The sequence below is a fragment of the Heptranchias perlo genome, chromosome 20 (assembly GCF_035084215.1).
Source record: "Heptranchias perlo isolate sHepPer1 chromosome 20, sHepPer1.hap1, whole genome shotgun sequence".
Lineage (NCBI taxonomy): Eukaryota > Metazoa > Chordata > Chondrichthyes > Hexanchiformes > Hexanchidae > Heptranchias > Heptranchias perlo.
The window spans coordinates 14,873,439-14,895,732 of record NC_090344.1 but is presented as its reverse complement, the minus strand read 5'-3'; the positions used below and the strand labels follow the sequence as shown (position 1 = coordinate 14,895,732).

Genomic DNA, 22,294 nt, shown 5'->3' with positions numbered 1-22,294 from the left:
CCATACCTGTGACCCCTTGTTCTGGACCCCTCGGTCAGCGGAAAAATCGAGTGAATACAGGCCGAGTCAACCCAATCTCTCCTCTTCAGGGTCAGGCCCTGAGGGCGGAGTCAGATACAGGGGCGGGTTCACTTTCTGGGGGAAGAGTCAGATTATCGGGTCGGGGTGGGTGTCTGGCTCTGAGGCAGGATTCAAGCTCTGGGGAAGAGTCAGGCTCTGGGGGAGGAGTCAGTCTCTGGAGGCGGAATCAGGCTCTGGGGGAACAGTCAGACTCGGGGGAGGGGACCGACTCTGAGGGAGGAGTAAGGCTCTGAGGAGGAGTTAGACTCTGAGGGAGGAGGAAGGCTCTGGGGAGGAGTTAGACTCTGATGGAGGAGGAAGGCTCTGAGGGAGGACTCAGACGCTGTGGAGGTGTCCAGCTCTTAGGGCGGAGTCAGTCATTGAGGTTGGAGTCAGTCATTGGGGGAGGAGTCAGTCATTGGGGGAGGAGTCAGGCTCTGGGACAGTGGTCAGACTCGGTGTCGGGTCAGACTCTGGGGGAGGTGTCAGACTCTGGGGCAAGGTTCAGACTCTGGGGGAGGAGTCCGACTCTGGAGGTAGGGTCAGACTCTGGGGGAAGGGTCAGACTCTGGGGCAGAGGTCAAAGGCTGGGGGAGGGGATCCGACACTGAGTGCCGTGTCAGATTCTGAGGGCGGAGGCAGACTCGAAGGGAAGAGTTAGATTCTGAGGGACGGGTCAGGCTCTGGAGGTGGAGTCATATTCTTGCCTATCAGAATAACTCATGAAGGTTCTTTTCAGAATGGTGCGATCAATGTTGATGATGGCCAGGTGCTAGACTCCATTGACTTGTGTGTGCTAACGCTTCATGCAGATGTGGGGGTGTCGCTCAGCGGTAGAGCATTTGACTGCAGATCAAGAGGTCTTTGGTTCAAATCCAAGCGCCCCCTCTATCGTTTAATTGTTCCCTGTCGGAAGTCATGCAGTCAGTCTGTTCCTGCAGCTGCAGGATTGTTATTGACATTGAGTCCACAGTCGGCCATTTTGCCCACTTGTTCGATGCCAGCGTCCATTCTCCACACAGGCCCTCTTCCTCCCTCGTTCATCTCACCCTTCCATTCCCGTCCCCTCTCGACTTTGAGGGAGTGCCAGAGAGAGATTAATCACCTTCTTAAATATTTCCCACTCCTGTTCTATCTCTTTGTCAATTTTTTTCAACTTCCCCAGTTCTATTCTAATCCGTTCAAAATTAGTTTGTTTCAAATCAATTACTTTGTTATTTGTCTTACTTAAGTATTTCTAAATATTTTACTACGGAGGGATTGAGGGAGGGAGTGAGTGTGTGAGTGAGCGTTTGAGTGAATGAATGAGTGAAAGCGAGAGGGTGACGGACAGAGCAGGCAGGAACGATGTAATGATAAAAGGGAGACAGGTGGGCAAGAGAGGAATCACTGCTTGATCCAATAATGGAAAATGAAACGGTGCAGGTAAGAGAAGTAAGTATAGGAGAATAGCCAGGCATAAACGGCAAGATTTAAAATAATGATTGATAAACACGGCCACAAGCCTGTGGCCAGCAATTTCTATTCGAATCCGGAGGGTCAAACAGAGGCTTTTGAGCATTGTCCACTTTGGACATTCACGGTCTCTTATTTCATGGTTAGGATGTGAATTCTGCAATTGAGACACTTTTCCATTTGATAAACCAACTTCTCTTCCGTAACCTGTAACTGAATATTTTGACTTAACACATGTTACAGTCGCTTCACACACTATCTCCTCCTGTCCACACTTGCCTAATACCTGCTGGAAGCTTATTTATTAAACTGATGCGATATTCTGTACACTTTCATATATGGCACTGAGAGCATGATCTTGTGAAACTGCACATTGAACCTGTTGTTTCTTGTGTTGACTGTAACAATCTACAGAGCTAGGGGCAGAGCAGAGTGTGAGAGCACTTGACAGCTGCTGGAGAAAAATCTGGTTGAAATTCAGGTGTCCTTTGTCTGGTGCGTCCAGACCAACGTTCTGTGGTAAGGATGTGTTCACTGAAGTCTGAGGCAGAGAGTGAGTGTGTGAGTGAGTGAGGGAGGGAGGGAGGGAGTGAGGGAAGGAGGTAATGAGAGATGGAAAGAGTGAGTGAATTAGCGTGTTCGTGAGTGTGCGAGTGACTGAATGAGTGAGAGCGAGAGGGAGGCAGGGAGAGCAGGCAGGAGTGATAAAACTACAAAAGAGAGACAGGCAGACAAGAGAGGAATCACTGCTGGATCTAGTAATGGGAAATGAAACGGAGGAGATCGGAGAAGTAAGTGTAGGCGAATATCGAGGCACTAGTGATAAGGTTTAAAATAATAATTGAGAAAGACGGCCACAAGCCTATTGCCAGCACTCTCTGCGAGCATCCGAGGGCCAAGTGGAGGCTTTCAGCATTTTCCACATTTATTTCCTGGCGACGTCACACTTTCGACACTCACAGCTTCTTATTTCATGGCCAGGATGCAATTTACACACTTTCCCTTTCTTTAAGTCCCACTTCTGTTCCGTAACCTGTAAATGAATCTATTGACTTAACAAATATTACAGTCACTTAACACACTATCTCCTCCTGTCCGCTCTTGCCAAATGCCTGCTGGATGTTTATTTATTACATTGATTCGATATTCTGTACACTTACATATATGGCACTGAGAGCATGATCTTGTGAATCTGCACATTGAACCTGTTGTTTCTTGTGTTGACTGTAACGATCTACAGAATTGGGGCAGAGCACAGTGAGAAAGCACTTGACAGCTGCTGGAGAAATATCTGGTTGAAATGCAGGTGTCGTTTTTCTGGTGCTTCCAGTTCCGCCTTCTGTGGTGAGGATGTGTTCACTGAAGTTTAGTGACAAGGCTTTCCATGTTGGGTTGTGCATCGCATCTGTGCACAATATTGTGACTCACTCCGATCATGAATCATTTCTGATTGCTGTAATTATTTGTCTCCCAGAATAACTGATGAAGCTTCTTTTCAGATTGGTTCTCACTTCAGTGATGACTGCCAGGGACTGAACTCCGTTGCATTACTTCATCCGTGGACGATATCAGTGGGTGCATTGCTTAATTGCATTGTTTCATTGTAAATCAAGAGATCGCTCGTTTAAATCCCGATACTCCCTCTTCTTTCTAAATGATTTTGTGATTCATACAGTAAGTCTGAATTCCCTGTAGCAGCAGGATTGTTGTTTACATTGAAGCTTCAGCAGAGAAAGAGGTTAGCTATCTCGATTGGTCAATTCCGGTATTTATGCACCACATGAGTCACCTCCTGCCCTATTTCATCTCGTTCTATCAGCTACACATTCCTTTCTCTTTCATCTCTTCATCGAGCTTCCCTTTTAAAGCATCTATGCCATTTGCCTCAATTATTCCTTTTGGTGGCGAGTTCCACATTCTTACCGCCCTTTGGGTAAAGAAGATTCTCCTGAATTCCCTCACAAATGGAAACGTTTTTTCTGCGTCTACCCTATCGAGCCCTTTCATAATCTTAAAGACCTCTATCAGGTCACCCCTCAGTCTTCCCTTTTCCAGAGAAAAGAGCTCCAACCTGTTTAGTCCTCCTGAGAAGTATATGCTCCGAGTTCTATTATCATCCTTGTGAATCTTTGTTTCAGCTTTGCCAATTCCTCTTTATTCTTCTTAAAATCTGGAGACCAGAATTGTTCACGTTACTCCAAGTGTGGTTTCCTTTTTCACTTCACCTCTGAACTTTCCATTCTCAGCCTGGTTCTCACTTGTATTATCAACCTGACATCTGCCATACGGCCACTTCCTCTGCTTCATTTTATTCTCTATCTCCTTCGTCATCCAGAGAGCTCTGGCTTTAGTTGCCCTACCTTTTCCTCTTGTGGGAATGTACACAGACTGTACCCGAACAATCTCCTCTTCAAAAGCCGCTCTTTGCTCGATTACAGTTTTGATTCCATTTTACCAGGGCCGGATCAGTTCTCAATCCTCTGTAATTGACCCTCTTCCAATTAAGTATTTTTACTCTAGATTAATCCTTCTCCTTTTCCATTGTTATTCTAATCCTTATGATACTCTGTTCGCTGTTCCCGAAATGCTCCCCCAAGGACACTTGCTCCACATTAACTATCTCAATCACTGGAACCAGGTTCAGCATTGCCTCCTAACTAATAGGTTACAGTTGCTTCACACACTAGCTCCTCCTGCCACACTTGCCAAATGCCTGCTGGATGCATCTTTATTATATTCTGTACACTTACATATATGACACTGATAGCATGAACTTGGAAAACCACGCATTGAACCTGGCACTGCATTTGTTGACTGCAAGTATCTAAAGAGCTGGGGGCAGAGCACAGTGACAGAGGATTTAAAGCAGCTGAAGACCTCTGCTTGAAATTCTGATGTTGTTTGGCTGGTGCTTCGAGTTCCGCGTTCTGTGGTGAGGATATATTCAATGAAGCCGAGAGACAAGGCGTTCCAAGTTGGGTTGTGCATCGCATCTGTACACAATAGTGTGACTCACTCCGTTCATGATTAATTTCTGATTGGTGTCATTATTTGTCTCCCAGAATAACTGATGAAGCTTCTTTTCATGTTGGTGATATCAACATTTGTGACTGCCAGCTACTGAGCTCCATTACATTGTGCGTGCAAGAATGGTCAACAGATGTGGGGGTGTAGCTCAGTGGTAGAGCATTTGACTGCAGATCAAGAGGTCTCTGGTACAAATCCAGGCGCCCCCTTTGCACATTCTCAGAGCTTCTTTTGGGGACTCAGAAAATCAGTAATCTGTCGCTGTCGTTGTTCATATTGACCCTCCGGAGGGTCGCTGCCCTCAGCTGGACATGTATGCTCAAGCTGTCAGGAAATGCGTCAATGCCAGATTCATCAGCCGCACTCAGAAGACAGTCCAGAATGTCACCCGAGCACAACGCAACGCCATCAACGCTCTCAAGACCAACCGCAACATCGTCATCAAACCAGCGGACAAAGGAGGAGCCATAGTCATACAGAACAGAACAGACTATTGCAAAGAAGCATACCGACAACTGGACAACCAGGAACACGACAGACGGTTACCCGCAGATCCGACCAAAGAACACACCCACCAGCTCAACAAACTGATCAAGACCTTCGATCCAGACCTTCAAAGCATCCTCCTCACTCTCATCCCACGTGCTCCCCGCGTGGGAGACTTCTACTGCCTCCCAAAGATACACAAAGCCAACACACCCGGACGATCATCGTATCAGGCAACGGAACCCTGTGTGAGAACCTCTCTGGATACATCGAGGGCATCCTGAAACCCATCGTGCAGGGAACCCCCAGCTTCTGTCGCGACACAACAGACTTCCTACAAAAACTCAGTACCCACGGATCAGTTGAACCAGGAACACATCTCACCACGATGGACGTCTCGGCACGATACACCAGTATCCCCCACGATGACGGCATCGCTGCGACAGCATCAATACTCAACACCAACAACAGCCAATCTCCGGAAGCCATCCTACAACTCATCCGCTTCATCCTGGATCACAATGTCTTCACCTTCGATAACCAGTTCTTTACCCAAACACACGGAACAGCCATGGGGACCAAATTCGCACCCCAATACGCCAACATTTTCATGCACAAGATCGAGCAGGACTTCTTCACTGCACAAGACCTCCAACCAACACTATACACCTGATACATCGACGACATTTTCTTTCTATGGACCCACGGCAAGGAATCACTAAAGAGACTACACGATAACATCAACAAGTTCCATCCCACCATCAAGCTCACCATGGACTACTCCTCAGAATCAGTTTCTTTCTTGGACACACGAATCTCCATCAAAGACGGGCACCTCAGCACCTCACTCTACCGCAAGCCCACGGACAACCTCACGATGCTCCACTTTTCCAGCTTCCACCCTAACCACGTCAAAGAGGCCATCCCCTATGGACAGGCCCTGCGAATACACAGGGTCTGCTCAGACGAGGAGGAACGCGATGGACACCTACAGACGCTGAAAGACGCCCTAGTAAGAACGGGATATGACGCTCGACTCATCGATCGACAGTTCCGACGGGCCACAGCAAAAAATCGCATAGACCTCCTCAGGAGACGAACACGGGACGCAACCAACAGAGTACCCTTTGTCGTCCAGTCCTTCCCCGGAGCGGAGAAACTACGCCATGTTCTCCGCAGCCTTCAACATGTCATCAATGAGGACAAACACCTCGCTATGGCCATCCCCACACCTCCACTACTCGCCTTTAAACAGCCACCCAACCTCAAACAGACCATCGTTCGCAGCAAATTACCCAGCTTTCAAGAGAACAGCGTCCACGACGCCACACAACCCTGCCACGGTAACCTCTGCAAGACATGCCAGATCATCGACACAGATACCACCATCACACGAGAGGACACCACCCACCAGGTGCATGGTTCATACTCCTGTGACTCGGCCAACGTTGTCTACCTCATACGTTGCAGGAAAGGATGCCCCAGAGCATGGTACATTGGCGAGACCATGCAGACGCTGCGACAACGGATGAACGGACACCGGGCAACAATCGCCAAACAGGAGGGTTCCCTCCCAGTCGGGGAACACTTCAGCAGTCATGGACATTCATCCACCGACCTTCGGGTAAGCGTTCTCCAAGGCGGCCTTCGAGACACACGACAACGCAAAATCGTCGAGCAGAAATTGATAGCCAAGTTCCGCACCCATGAGGACGGCCTCAACCGGGATCTTGGGTTCATGTCACGCTACACGTTACCCCACCAGCGAACAAATGTTATCTGTTTTTAATATAATGGGTCATTTGCTGGCTTTCTCTGCCTTCCGGATGTTTCTGCCTCTCTCTGTTTTTTTTTCCTGTTTGTTTTTTTGTTGAATGTGTATTCGGGGGTTCTGCAGGTGACACCTCTCTGTCTGAACACGGTGATTGCCTTGGCAACGGGCAGTTGCAGGGGCATTCTGTAAACACCATGTAGTGTTCTATATGTATAAATGCGTAGGCTTCGAGGAGCTCCTGAACATTTACCTGAGGAAGGAGGAAGCCTCCGAAAGCTTGTGAATTTAAAATTAAATTGCTGGACTATAACTTGGTGTTGTAAAATTGTTTACAGTTGTTCATATTGAGTTTGCAGCACAGATTCAGGCCTTTTGACCCAACGGGACTGTGCCAGCCTTTATGCTTCACACAAGACACATCCCTCCCTACTTCATTTGCCCCCATCCGCACACTCTTCCATTCCTTTCGCCCCGTGTGTTTATATAGTTTGCCATTTCATGTATCGATGTTATTTGCCTCAACTGCTCCTTAAGGTAGCGAATTCCACATTCTTGCAACTCTTTGGTAAAGAAGTTTCCCATGAATTCTCTATTGGATTTATCAGTGACTATCTTATATTGATAACCGATAGATTTAGAGTCCCCTACGAGTGGAAACATTTTCTCTCCGTCGACCCAATCAAACCCTTTCATTATCCAAAGACCTCCATCATTTCAGCCATCAGCCTGTTAAATCTATCCTGACAGGTATTATCTTTCAGTTCTGGCATCATCATTATTTTCACCTTCGCCAATTCCTCGATATCCTTTTGATATTAGGGAGACCAGAAGTGTTCACAGTGCTCCAAGTGTGGTTTAACCAAGGATCTCGGACTACAGGTACACAAATCACTAAAAGTAGTGACGACATAAAAAAAACAAGCCAAGCACTGGGGTTCATTTCCAGGGGGATAGAATTGAAAAGCGGAGAAGTTATGTTAAGCATGTATAGTCTCCCTGATAAATACTGAGACAAAGTAACTATTCAATATTCCAGCCATTTCACTGTTATTACCTCTGAGGATATCTTGTGTATCCCTTGTTGGCCCTATCCCTATCCTGATGTTATTGACATTTCAGTGCAATAATTGACTATTTCTTGATAATTTAATTTTGTATTTCCTTTCTTCTTTCCTGATTGCTTGTTGGCATCCTTCCTAACGTCTTCATTTTCCCCTTTATCATCATTTCATTTATTGTCCATTTAGTTAGAATATGCATTTGTTCAATTTCAATTTTACCCTTATCTCTTTATTCATCCACAATGTTTCATTATTGACTATTTGTTGTTTTTTTCTTAGAGGAATGTGTTTCTCTTGAACTCCATTGATCACCGTTTTAAATATTTCCCAAAACCTGTTCTATATCTTTGTCAAGATTTTTTCCAAGTTCACCTTACCAGGTTGCAATCTCATCCCCTCAAAAATAGTTTGTTTCCAATCTATTAATTTGGTCTTTGTCTTACTGATGTCTCTCTCAATCTTTACGGTGGAGGGATTGAGGTAGTGAGTGATGTGTGAGTGAGTGAGGGAGGGAGTGAGGGAAGGAGGAAATGAGGGATGGATAGAGTGAGTGAATTAGCGTGTTCGTGAGTGTGCGAGTGACTGAATGAGTGAGAGCGAGAGGGAGGCAGGGAGAGCAGGCAGGAGCGATAAAATTACAAATGAGAGACAGGCAGACAAGAGAGGAATCACTGCTGGATCTAGTAATGGGGAATGAAACGGAGGAGATCGGAGAAGTAAGTGTAGGCGAATATCGAGGCACGAGTGATAAGGTTTAAAATAATAATTGAGAAAGACGGCCACACGCCTATTGCCAGCACTCTCTGCGAGCATCCGCGGGTCAAATAGAGGCTTTCAGCATTTTCCACTTTTATTTCCTGGCGACGTCACAATTTCGACACTCACAGCTTCTTATTTCATGGCCAGGATGCAATTTACACACTTTCCCTTTCGTTAAGTCCCACTTCAGTTCCGTAACCTGTAAATGAATCTATTGACTTAACAAATATTACAGTCACTTCACACACTATCTCCTCCTGTCCACTCTTGCCAAATGCCTGCTGGATGTTAATTTATTACATTGATTCGATATTCTGTACACTTACATATATGGCACTGAGAGCATGATCTTGTGAAACTGCACATTGAACCTGTTGTTTCTTGTGTTGACTGTAACGATCTACAGAATTGGGGCAGAGCACAGTTAGATAGCACTTGACAGCTGCTGGAGAAACATCTGGTTGAAATTCAGGTGTCGTTTGTCTGGTGCTTCCAGTTCCGTGTTCTGTGGTAAGGATGTGCTCACTGAAGTTTAGTGACAAGGCTTTCCATGTCGGGTTGTGCATCGCATCTGTACAGAATAGTGTGACTCATGCCGTTCATGATTCATTTCTGATTGCTGTATTTATTTGTCTCCCAGAATAACTGATGAAGCTTCTTTTCATGTTGGTAATATCAACATTGGTGACTGCAAGCTACTGAGCTCCATTACATTGTGCGTGCAAGAATGGTCAACAGATGTGGGGGTGTAGCTCAGTGGTAGAGCATTTGACTGCAGATCAAGAGGTCTGTGGTTCGAATCCAGGCGCCCCCTTGCACATTCTAAGTGCTTCTTTTGGGGACTCAGAAAATCAGGAATCTGTCGCTGTCGTTGTTCATATTGAGTTTGCCGCACAGATCCAGGCCTTTTGACCCAACGGGTCTGTGCCAGACTTTATGCTTCACACAAGACACCTCCCTCCCGACTTCATTTGCCCCCATCCGCACACTCTTCCATTCCTTACGCCCCCGTGTGTTTATCTAGTTTGCCATTTCATGTATCGATGTTATTTGCCTCAACTGCTCCTTAAGGTATCGAATTCCACATTGTTGCAACTCTTTGGTGAAGACGTTTCCCATGAATTCTCCATTGGATTTATCAGTGACTATCTTATATTGATAACCGATAGTTTTAGAGTCCCCTACGAGTGGAATCATTTTCTCTACGTCGACCCAATCAAACCCTTTCATTATCCAAAGACCTCCATCATGTCAGCCTGTTAAATCTATCCTGACAGGTATTATCTTTCAGTTCTGGCATCATCATTATTTTCACCTTCGCCAATTCCTCGATATCCTTTTGATATTAGGGAGACCAGAAGTGTTCACAGTGCTCGAGTGTGGTTTAACCAAGGATCTCGGACTACAGGTACACAAATCACTAAAAGTAGTGACGACAAAAAAAAAACAAGCCAAGCACTGGGGTTCATTTCCAGGGGGATAGAATTGAAAAGCGGAGAAGTTATGTTAAGCATGTATAGTCTCCCTGATAAATACTGAGACAAAGTAACTATTCAATATTCCAGCCATTTCACTGTTATTACCACTGAGGATATCTTGTGCATCCCTTGTTGGCCCTATCCCTATCCTGATGTTATTGACATTTCAGTGCAATAATTGACTATTTCTTGATAATTTAATTTTGTATTTCCTTTCTTCTTTCCTGATTGCTTGTTGGCATCCTTCCTAACGTCTTCATTTTCCCCTTTATCATCATTTCATTTATTGTCCATTTAGTTAGAATATGCATTTGTTCAATTTCAATTTTACCCTTATCTCTTTATTCATCCACAATGTTTCATTATTGACTATTTGTTGTTTTTTTCTTAGAGGAATGTGTTTCTCTTGAACTCTATTGATCACCGTTTCAAATATTTCCCAAAACCTGTTCTATATCTTTGTCAAGATTTTTTCCAAGTTCACCTTCCCAGGTTCCAATCTCACCACCTCAAAAATAGTTTGTTTCCAATCTATTAATTTGGTCTTTGTCTTACTGATGTCTCTCTCAATCTTTACGGTGGAGGGATTGAGGTAGGGAGTGATGTGTGAGTGAGGGAGGGAGTGAGGGAAGGAGGGAATGAGGGATGGATAGAGTGAGTGAATTAGCGTGTTCGTGAGTGTGCGAGTGACTGAATGAGTGAGAGCGAGAGGGAGGCAGGGAGAGCAGGCAGGAGCGATAAAATTACAAATGAGAGATAGGCAGACAAGAGAGGAATCACTGCTGGATCTAGTAATGGGGAATGAAACGGAGGAGATAGGAAAAGTGAGTGTTGGCGAATATCGAGGCACCAGTGATAAGGTTTAAAATAATAATTGAGAAAGACGGCCACAAGCCTATTGCCAGCACTCTCTGCGAGCATCCGCGTGTCAAATAGAGGCTTTCAGCATTTTCCAATTTGATTTCCTGGCGACGTCACAATTTCGACACTCACAGCTTCTGATTTCATGGCCAGGATGCAATTTACACACTTTCCCTTTCGTTGAGTCCCACTTCAGTTCCGTAACCTGTAAATGAATCTATTGACTTAACAAATATTAAAGTCACTTCACACACTATCTCCTCCTGTCCGCTCTTGCCAAATGCTTGCTGGATGTTTATTTATTACATTGATTCCATATTCTGTAAACTTACATATATGGCACTGAGAGCATGATCTTGTGAATCTGCACATTGAACCTGTTGTTTCTTGTGTTGACTGTAACGATCTACAGAATTGGGGCAGAGCACAGTTAGAGAGCACTTGACAGCTGCTGGAGAAACATCTGGTTGAAATTCAGGTGTCGTTTGTCTGGTGCTTCCAGTTCCGTGTTCTGTGGTAAGGATGTGCTCACTGAAGTTTAGTGACAAGGCTTTCCATGTCGGGTTGTGCATCGCATCTGTACAGAATAGTGTGACTCATGCCGTTCATGATTCATTTCTGATTGCTGTATTTATTTGTCTCCCAGAATAACTGATGAAGCTTCTTTTCATGTTGGTAATATCAACATTGGTGACTGCCTGCAACTGAGCTCCATTACATTGTGCGTGCAAGAATGGTTAACAGATGTGGGGGTGTAGCTCAGTGGTAGAGCATTTGACTGCAGATCAAGAGGTCTCTGGTTCGAATCCAGGCGCCCCCTTGCACATTCTAAGTGTTTCTTTTGGGGACTCAGAAAATCAGTAATCTGTCGTTGTTTGCATTGAGTTTGCCGCACAGATCCAGGCCTTTTGACCCAACGGGTCTGTGCCAGCCTTTATGCTTCACACAAGACACCTCCCTCCCTACTTCATTTGCCCCCATCCGCACACTCTTCCATTCCTTTCGCCCCCGTGTGTTTATCTAGTTTGCCATTTCATGTATCGATGTTATTTGCCTCAACGACTCCTGACGGTAGCGAATTCCACATTCTTGCAACTCTTTGGTAAAGAAGTTTCCCATGAATTCTCTATTGGATTTATCAGTGACTATCTTATATTGATAACCGATAGTTTTAGAGTCCCCTACGAGTGGAAACATTTTCTCTACGTCGATCCAATCAAACCCTTTCATTATCCAAAGACCTCCATCATGTCAGCCTGTTAAATCTATCCTGACAGGTATTATCTTTCAGTTCTGGCATCATCATTATTTTCACCTTCGCCAATTCCTCGATATCCTTTTGATATTAGGGAGACCAGAAGTGTTCACAGTGCTCCAAGTGTGGTTTAACCAAGGATCTCGGACTGCAAGCACACAAATCACTAAAAGAAGTGACGACATAGAAAAAAACAAGCCAAGCACTGGGGTTCATTTCCAGGGGGATTGAATTGAAAAGCGGAGAAGTTATGTTGAGCATGTATAGTCTCCCTGATAAATACTGAGACAAAGTAACTATTCAATATTCCATGCATTTCACTGTTATTACCTCTGAGGATATCTTGTGTATCCCTTGTTGGCCCTATCCCTATCCTGATGTTATTGACATTTCAGTGCAATAATTGACTATTTCTTGATAATTTAATTTTGTATTTCCTTTCTTCTTTCCTGATTGCTTGTTGGCATCCTTCCGAACGTCTTCATTTTCCCCTTCATCATCATTTCATTTATTGTCCATTTAGTTAGAATATGCATTTGTTCAATTTCAATTTTACCCTTATCTCTTTATTCATCCACAATGTTTCATTATTGACTATGTGTTGTTTTTTTCTTAGAGGAATGTATTTCTCTTGAACTCTATTGATCACCGTTTCAAATATTTCCCAAAACCTGTTCTATATCTTTGTCAAGATTTTTTCCAAGTTCACCTTCCCAGGTTCCAATCTCATCCCCTCAAAAATAGTTTGTTTCCAATCTATTAATTTGGTCTTTGTCTTACTGATGTCTCTCTCAATCTTTACGGTGGAGAGATTGAGGTAGGGAGTGATGTGTGAGTGAGTGAGGGAGGGAGTGAGGGAAGGAGGAAATGAGGGATGGATAGAGTGAGTGAATTAGCGTGTTCGTGAGTGTGCGAGTGACTGAATGAGTGAGAGCGAGAGGGAGGCAGGGAGAGCAGGCAGGAGCGATAAAATTACAAATGAGAGACAGGCAGACAAGAGAGGAATCACTGCTGGATCTAGTAATGGGGAATGAAACGGAGGAGATAGGAGAAGTAAGTGTCGGCGAATATCGAGGCACTAGTGATCAGGTTTAAAATAATAATTGAGAAAGACGGCCACACGCCTATTGCCAGCACTCTCTGCGAGCATCCGCGGGTCAAATAGAGGCTTTCAGCATTTTCCACTTTTATTTCCTGGCGACGTCACACTTTCGACACTCACAGCTGCTTATTTCATGGCCAGGATGCAATTTACACACTTTCCCTTTCGTTAAGTCCCACTTCAGTTCCGTAACCTGTAAATGAATCTATTGACTTCACAAATATTACAGTCACTTCAAACAATATCTCCTCCTGTCCACTCTTGCCAAATGCCTGCTGGATGTTTATTTATTACATTGATTCGATATTCTGTACACTTACATTTCTGGCACTGAGAGCATGATCATGTGAAACTGCACATTGAACCTGTTGTTTCTTGTGTTGACTGTAACGATCTACAGAATTGGGGCAGAGCACAGTTAGAGAGCACTTGACAGCTGCTGGAGAAACATCTGGTTGAAATTCAGGTGTCGTTTGTCTGGTGCTTCCAGTTCCGTGTTCTGTGGTAAGGATGTGCTCACTGAAGTTTAGTGACAAGGCTTTCCATGTCGGGTTGTGCATCGCATCTGTACACAATAGTGTGACTCATTCCGTTGATGATTCATTTCCGATTGCTGTATTTATTTGTCTCCCAGATTAACTGATGAAGCTTCTTTTCATTTTGGTAATATCAACATTGGTGACTGCCAGCTACTGAGCTCCATTACATTGTGCGTGCAAGAGTGGTCAACAGATGTGGGGGTGTAGCTCAGTGGTAGAGCATTTGACTGTAGATCAAGCGGTCTCTGGTTTGAATCCAGGTGCCCCCTTGCACATTCTAAGTGCTTCTTTTGGGGACTCAGAAAATCAGTAATCTGTCGCTGTCGTTGTTCATATTGAGTTTGCCGCACAGATCCAGGCCTTTTGACCCAACGGGTCTGTGCCAGCCTTTATGCTTCACACAAGACACCTCCCTCCCTACTTCATTTGCCCCCATCCGCACACTCTTCCATTCCTTTCGCCCCCGTGTGTTTACCTAGTTTGCCATTTCATGTATCGATGTTATTTGCCTCAAGTACTCCTTAAGGTAGCGAATTCCACATTCTTGCAACTCTTTGGTGAAGACGTTTCCCATGAATTCTCCATTGGATTTATCAGTGACTATCTTAAATTGATAACCGATAGTTTTAGAGTCCCCTACGAGTGGAATCATTTTCTCTACGTCGACCCAATCAAACCCTTTCATTATCCAAAGACCTCCATCATGTCAGCCATCAGCCTGTTAAATCTATCCTGACAGGTATTATCTTTCAGTTCTGGCATCATCATTATTTTCACCTTCGCCAATTCCTCGATATCCTTTTGATATTAGGGAGACCAGAAGTGTTCACAGTGCGCCAAGTGTGGTTTAACCAAGGATCTCGGACTACAGGTACACAAATCACTAAAAGTAGTGACGACATAACAAAAAACAAGCCAAGCACTGGGGTTCATTTCCAGGGGGATAGAATTGAAAAGCGGAGAAGTTATGTTAAGCATGTATAGTCTCCCTGATAAATACTGAGACAAAGTAACTATTCAATATTCCAGCCATTTCACTGTTATTACCTCTGAGGATATCTTGTGCATCCCTTGTTGGCCCTATCCCTATCCTGATGTTATTGACATTTCAGTGCAATAATTGACTATTTCTTGATAATTTAATTTTGTATTTCCTTTCTTCTTTCCTGATTGCTTGTTGGCATCCTTCCTAACGTCTTCATTTTCCCCTTTATCATCATTTCATTTATTGTCCATTTAGTTAGAATATGCATTTGTTCAATTTCAATTTTACCCTTATCTCTTTATTCATCCACAATGTTTCATTATTGACTATTTGTTGTTTTTTTCTTAGAGGAATGTATTTCTCTTGAACTCTATTGATCACCGTTTCAAATATTTCCCAAAACCTGTTCTATATCTTTGTCAAGATTTTTTCCGAGTTCACCTTCCCAGGTTCCAATCTCATCCCCTCAAAAATAGTTTGTTTCCAATCTATTAATTTGGTCTTTGTCTTACTGATGTCTCTCTCAATCTTTACGGTGGAGGGATTGAGGTAGGGAGTGATGTGTGAGTGAGTGAGGGAGGGAGTGAGGGAAGGAGGGAATGAGGGATGGATAGAGTAAGTGTATTAGCGTGTTCGTGAGTGTGCGAGTGACTGAATGAGTGAGAGCGAGAGGGAGGCAGGGAGAGCAGGCAGGAGCGATAAAATTACAAATGAGAGACAGGCAGACAAGAGAGGAATCACTGCTGGATCTAGTAATGGGGAATGAAACGGAGGAGATCGGAGAAGTAAGTGTAGGCGAATATCGAGGCACTAGTGATAAGGATTAAAATAATAATTGAGAAAGACGGTCACACGCCTATTGCCAGCACTCTCTGAGAGCATCCGCGGGTCAAATAGAGGCTTTCAGCATTTTCCACTTTTATTTCCTGGCGACGTCACAATTTCGACACTCACAGCTTCTTATTTCATGGCCAGGATGCAATTTACACACTTTCCCTTTCGTTAAGTCCCACTTCAGTTCCGTAACCTGTAAATGAATCTATTGACTTAACAAATATTACAGTCACTTCACACACTATCTCCTCCTGTCCACTCTTGCCAAATGCCTGCTGGATGTTTATTTATTACATTGATTCGATATTCTGTACACTTACATATATGGCACTGAGAGCATGATCTTGTAAAACTGCACATTGAACCTGTTGTTTCTTGTGTTGACTGTAACGATCTACAGAATTGGGGCAGAGCACAGTTGGAGAGCACTTGTCAGCTGCTGGAGAAACATCTGGTTGAAATTCAGGTGTCGTTTGTCTGGTGCTTCCAGTTCCGTGTTCTGTGGTAAGGATGTGCTCACTGAAGTTTAGTGACAAGGCTTTCCATGTCGGGTTGTGCATCGCATCTGTACACAATAGTGTGACTCATTCCGTTCATGATTCATTTCTGATTGCTGTATTTATTTGTCTCCCAGAATAACTGATGAAGCTTCTTTTCATGTTGGTAACATCAACATTGGTGACTGCCAGCTACTGAGCTCCATTACATTGTGCGTGCAAGAATGGTCAACAGATGTGGGGGTGTAGCTCAGTGGTAGAGCATTTGACTGCAGATCAAGAGGTCGCTGGTTCGAATCCAGGCGCCGCCTTGCACATTCTAAGTGTTTCTTTTGGGGACTCAGAAAATCAGTAATCTGTCGCTGTCGTTGTTTGCATTGAGTTTGCCGCACAGATCCAGGCCTTTTGACCCAACGGGTCTGTGCCAGCCTTTATGCTTCACACAAGACTCCTCCCTCCCTACTTCATTTGCCCCCATCCGCACACTCTTCCATTCCTTTCGCCCCCGTGTATTTATCTAGTTTGCCATTTCATGTATCGATGTTATTTGCCTCAACTACTCCTTAAGGGAGCGAATTCCACATTCTTGCAACTCTTTGGTAAAGAAGTTTCCCATGAATTCTCCATTGGATTTATCAGTGACTATCTTATATTGATAACCGATAGTTTTAGAGTCCCCTACGAGTGGAATCATTTTCTCTCCGTCGACCCAATCAAACCCTTTCATTATCCAAAGACCTCCATCATGTCAGCCATCAGCCTGTTAAATCTATCCGGACAGGTATTATCTTTCAGTTCTGGCATCATCATTATTTTCACCTTCGCCAATTCCTCGATATCCTTTTGATATTAGAGAGACCAGAAGTGTTCACAGTGCTCCAAGTGTGGTTTAACCAAGGATCTCGGACTACAGGTCCACAAATCACTAAAAGTGTTGACGACATTAAAAAATACAAGCCAAGCACTGGGGTTCATTTCCAGGGGGATAGAATTGAAAAGCGGAGAAGTTATGTTAAGCATGTATAGTCTCCCTGATAAATACTGAGACAAAGTAACTATTCAATATTCCAGCCATTTCACTGTTATTACCTCTGAGTATATCTTGTGTATCCCTTCTTGGCCCTATCCCCATCCTGATGTTATTGACATTTCAGTGCAATAATTGACTATTTCTTGATAATTTAATTTTGTATTTCCTTTCTGCATTCCTGATTGCTTGTTGACATCCTTCCTAACGTCTTCATTTTCCCCTTTATCATCCTTTCCTTTATTGTCCATGTAGTTAGAATATGCATTTGTTCAATTTCAATTTTACCCTTATCTCTTTATTCATCCACAATGTTTTATTATTGAATATTTGTTGTTTTTTTTAGAGGAATGTATTTCTCTTGAACTGTATTCATCACCGTTTCAAATATTTCCCAAAACCTGTTCTATATCTTTGTCAAGATTTTTTCCAAGTTCACCTTCCCAGGTTCCAATCTCACCCCCTCAAAAATAGTTTGTTTCCAATCTATTAATTTGGTCTTTGTCTTACTGATGTCTCTCTCAATCTTTTACGGTGGAGGGATTGAGGTTGGGAGTGATGTGTGAGTGAGTGAGGGAGGGAGTGAGGGAAGGAGGGAAGGAGGGCTGAATAGAGTGAGATAATTAGCATGTTCGTGAGTGTGCGAGTGACTGAATAATTGAGAGCGAGTGGGAGGTGTGGAGAGCAGGCAGGAGTGATAAAATTACAAAAGAGAGACAGGCAGACAAGAGAGGAATCACTGCTGGATCTAGTAATGGGGAATGAAACGGAGGAGATAGGAGAAGTAAGTGTAGGTGAATATCGAGGCACTAGTGATAAGGTTTAAAATAATAATTGAGAAAGACGGCCACACGCCTATTGCCAGCACTCTCTGCGAGCATCCGCGGGTCAAATAGAGGCTTTCAGCATTTTCCACTTTTATTTCCTGGCGACGTCACACTTTCGACACTCACAGCTTCTGATTTCATGGCCAGGATGCAATTTACACACTTTCCCTTTCGTTGAGTCCCACTTCAGTTCTGTAACCTGTAAATGAATCTGTTGACTTAACAAATATTACAGTCACTTCACACACTATCTCCTGCTGTCCGCTCTTGCCAAATGCCTGCTGGATGTTTATTTGTTACATTGATTCGATATTCTGTACACTTACATATCTGGCACTGAGAGCATGATCTTGTGAATCTGCACATTGAACCTATTGTTTCTTGTGTTGACTATAACGATCTACAGAATTGGGGCAGAGCACAGTGAGAGAGCACTTGATCGCTGCTGGAGAAACATCTGGTTGAAATTCAGGTGTCGTTTGTCTGGTGCTTCCAGTTGCACGTTCTGTGGTTAGGATGTGTTCACTGAAGTTTAGTGACAAGGCTTTCCATGTTGGGTTGTGCATCGCATCTGTGTACAATAGTGTGACTCAATCCGTTCATGAATCATTTCTGATTGCTGTAATTATTTGTCTCCCAGAATAACTGATGAAGCTTCTTTTCAGATTGGTTCTTTCAACAGTGATGACTGCCAGGTACTGAACTCTGTTGCATTCCCTTGTCTGTGGACGATGTCAGTGGGTGAATTGCTTAATTGCAGTGTTTAATTATCAATCAAGCGATCGCTGGTTTAAATCCCGATACTCCCTCTTCTTTCGAAATGATTTTGTGATTCATACAGTAAGTCTGAATTCCCTGTAGCAGCAGGATTGTTGTTTGCTTTGAAGCTTCAGCAGAGAAACAGGTTTGCTATCTCGATTGGTCACTTCCGGTATTTATGCACCACATGAGTCTCCTCCTGCCATATTTCATCTCGTTCTATCAGCCATACATTCCTTTCTCTTTCATCTCTTCATCGAGCTTCCCCTTGAAAGCATCTATGCAATTTGCCTCAACGATTCCTTTTGGTGGCGAGTTCCACATTCTTACCGCCCTTTGGGTCAAGAAGATTCTCCTGAATTCCCTCACAAATGGAAACGTTTTTTTCTCCGTCACCCAATCGAATCCTTTCAAAATCTTAAAGACCTCTATCAGGTCACTCCTCAGTCTTCCCTTTTCTAGAGAAAAGAGCTTCAACCTGTTTAGTCCTCCTGAGAAGTATATGCTCCGAGTTCTATTATCATCCTTGTGAATCTTTTTTTCAGCTTTGCCAATTCCTCTTTATTCTTCTTATAATCTGTCGACCAGAATTGTTCACGTTACTCCAAGTGTGGTTTCCTTTTTCACTTCACCTCTGAACTTTCCATTCTCAGCCTGGTTCTGACTTGTATTATCAACCTGACATCTGCCATACGGCCACTTCCTCTGCTTCATTTTATACTCTATCTCTTTCGTCATCCAGAGATCTCTGGCTTTAGTTGCTTCTTGTGGGAATGTACACAGACTGTACCCGAACAACCTCCTCTTCAAAAGTGCCCATTGCTCGATTACAGTTTTGATTCCATTTTACCAGGGCCGGATCAGTTCTCAACCCTCTGTAATTGACCCTCTTCCAATTAAGTGTTTTTACTCTAGATTACTCCTTCTCCTTTTCCATTGCTATTCTAAACCTGATGATACTCTGTTCGCTATTCCCTAAATGCTCCCCCAAGGACACTTGCTCCACATTAACTATCTCATTCCCTAGAACCAGATCCACCATTGCCTCCTAACTACAGTTGCTTCACACACTCGCTCCTCCTGCCACACTTGCCTAATGCCTGCTGGATGCATCTTTATTATATTCTGTGCACTTACATATATGGCACAGAGAGCATGATCTTGTGAATCTGCACATTGAACCTGTTGTTTCTTGTGTTAACTTTAACGATCTACAGAACTAGGGGCAGAGCACAGTGAGAGAGCACTTGATAGCTGCTGGAGAAACATCTGGTTGAAATTCAGGTGTCGTTTGTCTGGTGCTTCCAGTTCCACGTTCTGTGGTTAGGATGTGTTCACTGAAGTTTAGTGACAAGGCTTTCCATGTTGGGTTGTGCATCGCATCTGTGTACAATAGTGTGACTCAATCCGTTCATGAATCATTTCTGATTGCTGTAATTATTTGTCTCCCAGAATAACTGATGAAGCTTCTTTTCAGATTGGTTCTTTCAACAGTGATGACTGCCAGGTACTGAACTCTGTTGCATTCCCTTGTCTGTGGACGATGTCAGTGGGTGCATTGCTTAATTGCAGTGTTTAATTATAAATCAAGCGATCGCTGGTTTAAATCCCGATACTCCCTCTTCTTTCTAAATGATTTTGTGATTCATACAGTAAGTCTGAATTCCCTGTAGCAGCAGGATTGTTGTTTACATTGAAGCTTCAGCAGAGAAACAGGTTAGCTATCTCGATTGGTCACTTCCGGTATTTATGCACCACATGAGTCTCCTCCTGCCATATTTCATCTCGTTCGATCAGCCATACATTCCTTTCTCTTTCATCTCTTCATCGAGCTTCCCCTTTAAAGCATCTATGCAATTTGCCTCAACGATTCCTTTTGGTGGCGAGTTCCACATTCTTACCGCCCTTTGGGTCAAGAAGATTCTCCTGAATTCCCTCACAAATGGAAACGTTTTTTTCTCCGTCACCCAATCGAATCCTTTCAAAATCTTAAAGACGTCTATCAGGTCACCCCTCAGTCTTCCCTTTTCTAGAGAAAAGAGCTTCAACCTGTTTAGTCCTCCTGAGAAGTATCTGCTCCGAGTTCCATGCCTGCTGGATGTTTATTTATTACATTGATTCGATATTCTGTACACTTGAATATATGGCACTGAGAGCATGATCTTGTGAAACTGCACATTGAACCTGTTGTTTCTTGTGTTGACTGTAACGATGTAAAGAGCGGGGGGCAGAGCAGAGTGAGAGAGCATTTGACTGCAGCTGGGCAAAAGTCTGGTTGAAATTCAGGTGTCGTTTGTCTGGTGCTTCATGTTCCGTGTTCTGTGGTAAGGATGTGTTCACTGAAGCTTAGTGACATTGCTTTCCATATTGGGTTGTGCATCGCATCTGTACACAATTGTGTCACTCACTCTATTCCTGAAACATTACTGATTGCCCAAGTGATTTGTCTCCCTGAATAACTGATAAAGCTTCTTTTCATGTTGGTTTTTCAACATTGATCACTGCCAAGTACTGAGCTCCGTCACCTTGTGTGTGTAAGAAGCGGGGCTGGTTGTGGGGGTGTCGTTCAGTGGCAGAGCATTTGACTTCAGATTAAGAGGTATTTGGTTCAAATCCAGGTACCCCTTTGCATTGTAATTGCTTATCGTGTGATGCGTAGGGTAAGTGTACCCTCCCTGCAGAAGCAGGATTGTTGCTGATGTTCTGTTACGTTCTGCCGACAGCAGTTGAGAAGTCCACTCATCTCGATTGTTCCATCCTGATGTTTACGCTCCACATGAGTCTCCTCCCTCCCTCCTTCATCTCACCCGATCACCCTGCCCTTTACTTCATCTGCTTATCCTGCTTCCCCTTTAAAGCATCTATGCCATTCGCCTGAACTATTCCTTTTGCTGGGAGTTTCACATTCTTACCAAACTTTCGGTAAAGATGTTTCTCTTCAATTCCGATTGGATTTATTAGTGACTAGCTCATGTTTATGACCTCTCGTTTTGGTCTCCCTCACAAATGGAAACATTCTGACGACGTCTACCCTACCAAACCCTTTAATTATCTTAAAGATCTCTATCAGGTCATCCCCCAGTCTTCTCTTTTCGAGAGAAAAGAGCTCCAACCTGTTGAGCCTTTCCTGATAATATTTCTTGATAAGTCCGAGTTCTATTATCATCCTTGTGAATCTTTTTTGCTGCTTTGCCAATTCCTCTCTAATCTTCTTATAATCTGGAGACCAGAACTTTTCACATTACTTCAAGTGTGGTCCAACCAAGGTTCTATTCCTGCTTATCATCTGGTTTTCAAATGTATCCCTTAGTGGTCTCAGCCCGGATCCCTGTGGAATACCACTTCTCATCTTTTGTCAGTCTGGGTAACTGCCCTTACCCTTACTCTCTGTTTTCTGTTTTGTAGCCAGCTTGCTATCCATTCTGATACTTGTCCACTGACTCCACATCCTCAGACCTTAGATATGAGTTTATAATGCTGAACCTTATCGAAGGCTTTTTGAAAATCC

General features: G+C 43.8%; 6 non-coding genes across 6 annotated transcripts; all 6 read left to right on the top strand.

Moving 5' to 3' along the window:
• The first annotated feature begins 876 nt into the window (after positions 1–876).
• On the top strand, positions 877–948 carry trnac-gca (transfer RNA cysteine (anticodon GCA)). The gene has a single exon. It is a non-coding gene; the product is annotated as a tRNA-Cys (tRNA).
• A 3,731-nt stretch (positions 949–4,679) lies between these two features.
• On the top strand, positions 4,680–4,751 carry trnac-gca (transfer RNA cysteine (anticodon GCA)). Its single transcript has one exon. It is a non-coding gene; the product is annotated as a tRNA-Cys (tRNA).
• A 4,613-nt stretch (positions 4,752–9,364) lies between these two features.
• On the top strand, positions 9,365–9,436 carry trnac-gca (transfer RNA cysteine (anticodon GCA)). The gene has a single exon. It is a non-coding gene; the product is annotated as a tRNA-Cys (tRNA).
• A 2,273-nt stretch (positions 9,437–11,709) lies between these two features.
• trnac-gca (transfer RNA cysteine (anticodon GCA)) lies at positions 11,710–11,781 on the top strand. The gene has a single exon. It is a non-coding gene; the product is annotated as a tRNA-Cys (tRNA).
• A 2,273-nt stretch (positions 11,782–14,054) lies between these two features.
• Positions 14,055–14,126, top strand: trnay-gua (transfer RNA tyrosine (anticodon GUA)). The gene has a single exon. It is a non-coding gene; the product is annotated as a tRNA-Tyr (tRNA).
• A 2,286-nt stretch (positions 14,127–16,412) lies between these two features.
• Positions 16,413–16,484, top strand: trnac-gca (transfer RNA cysteine (anticodon GCA)). The gene has a single exon. It is a non-coding gene; the product is annotated as a tRNA-Cys (tRNA).
• The last annotated feature ends 5,810 nt before the right edge of the window (positions 16,485–22,294 follow it).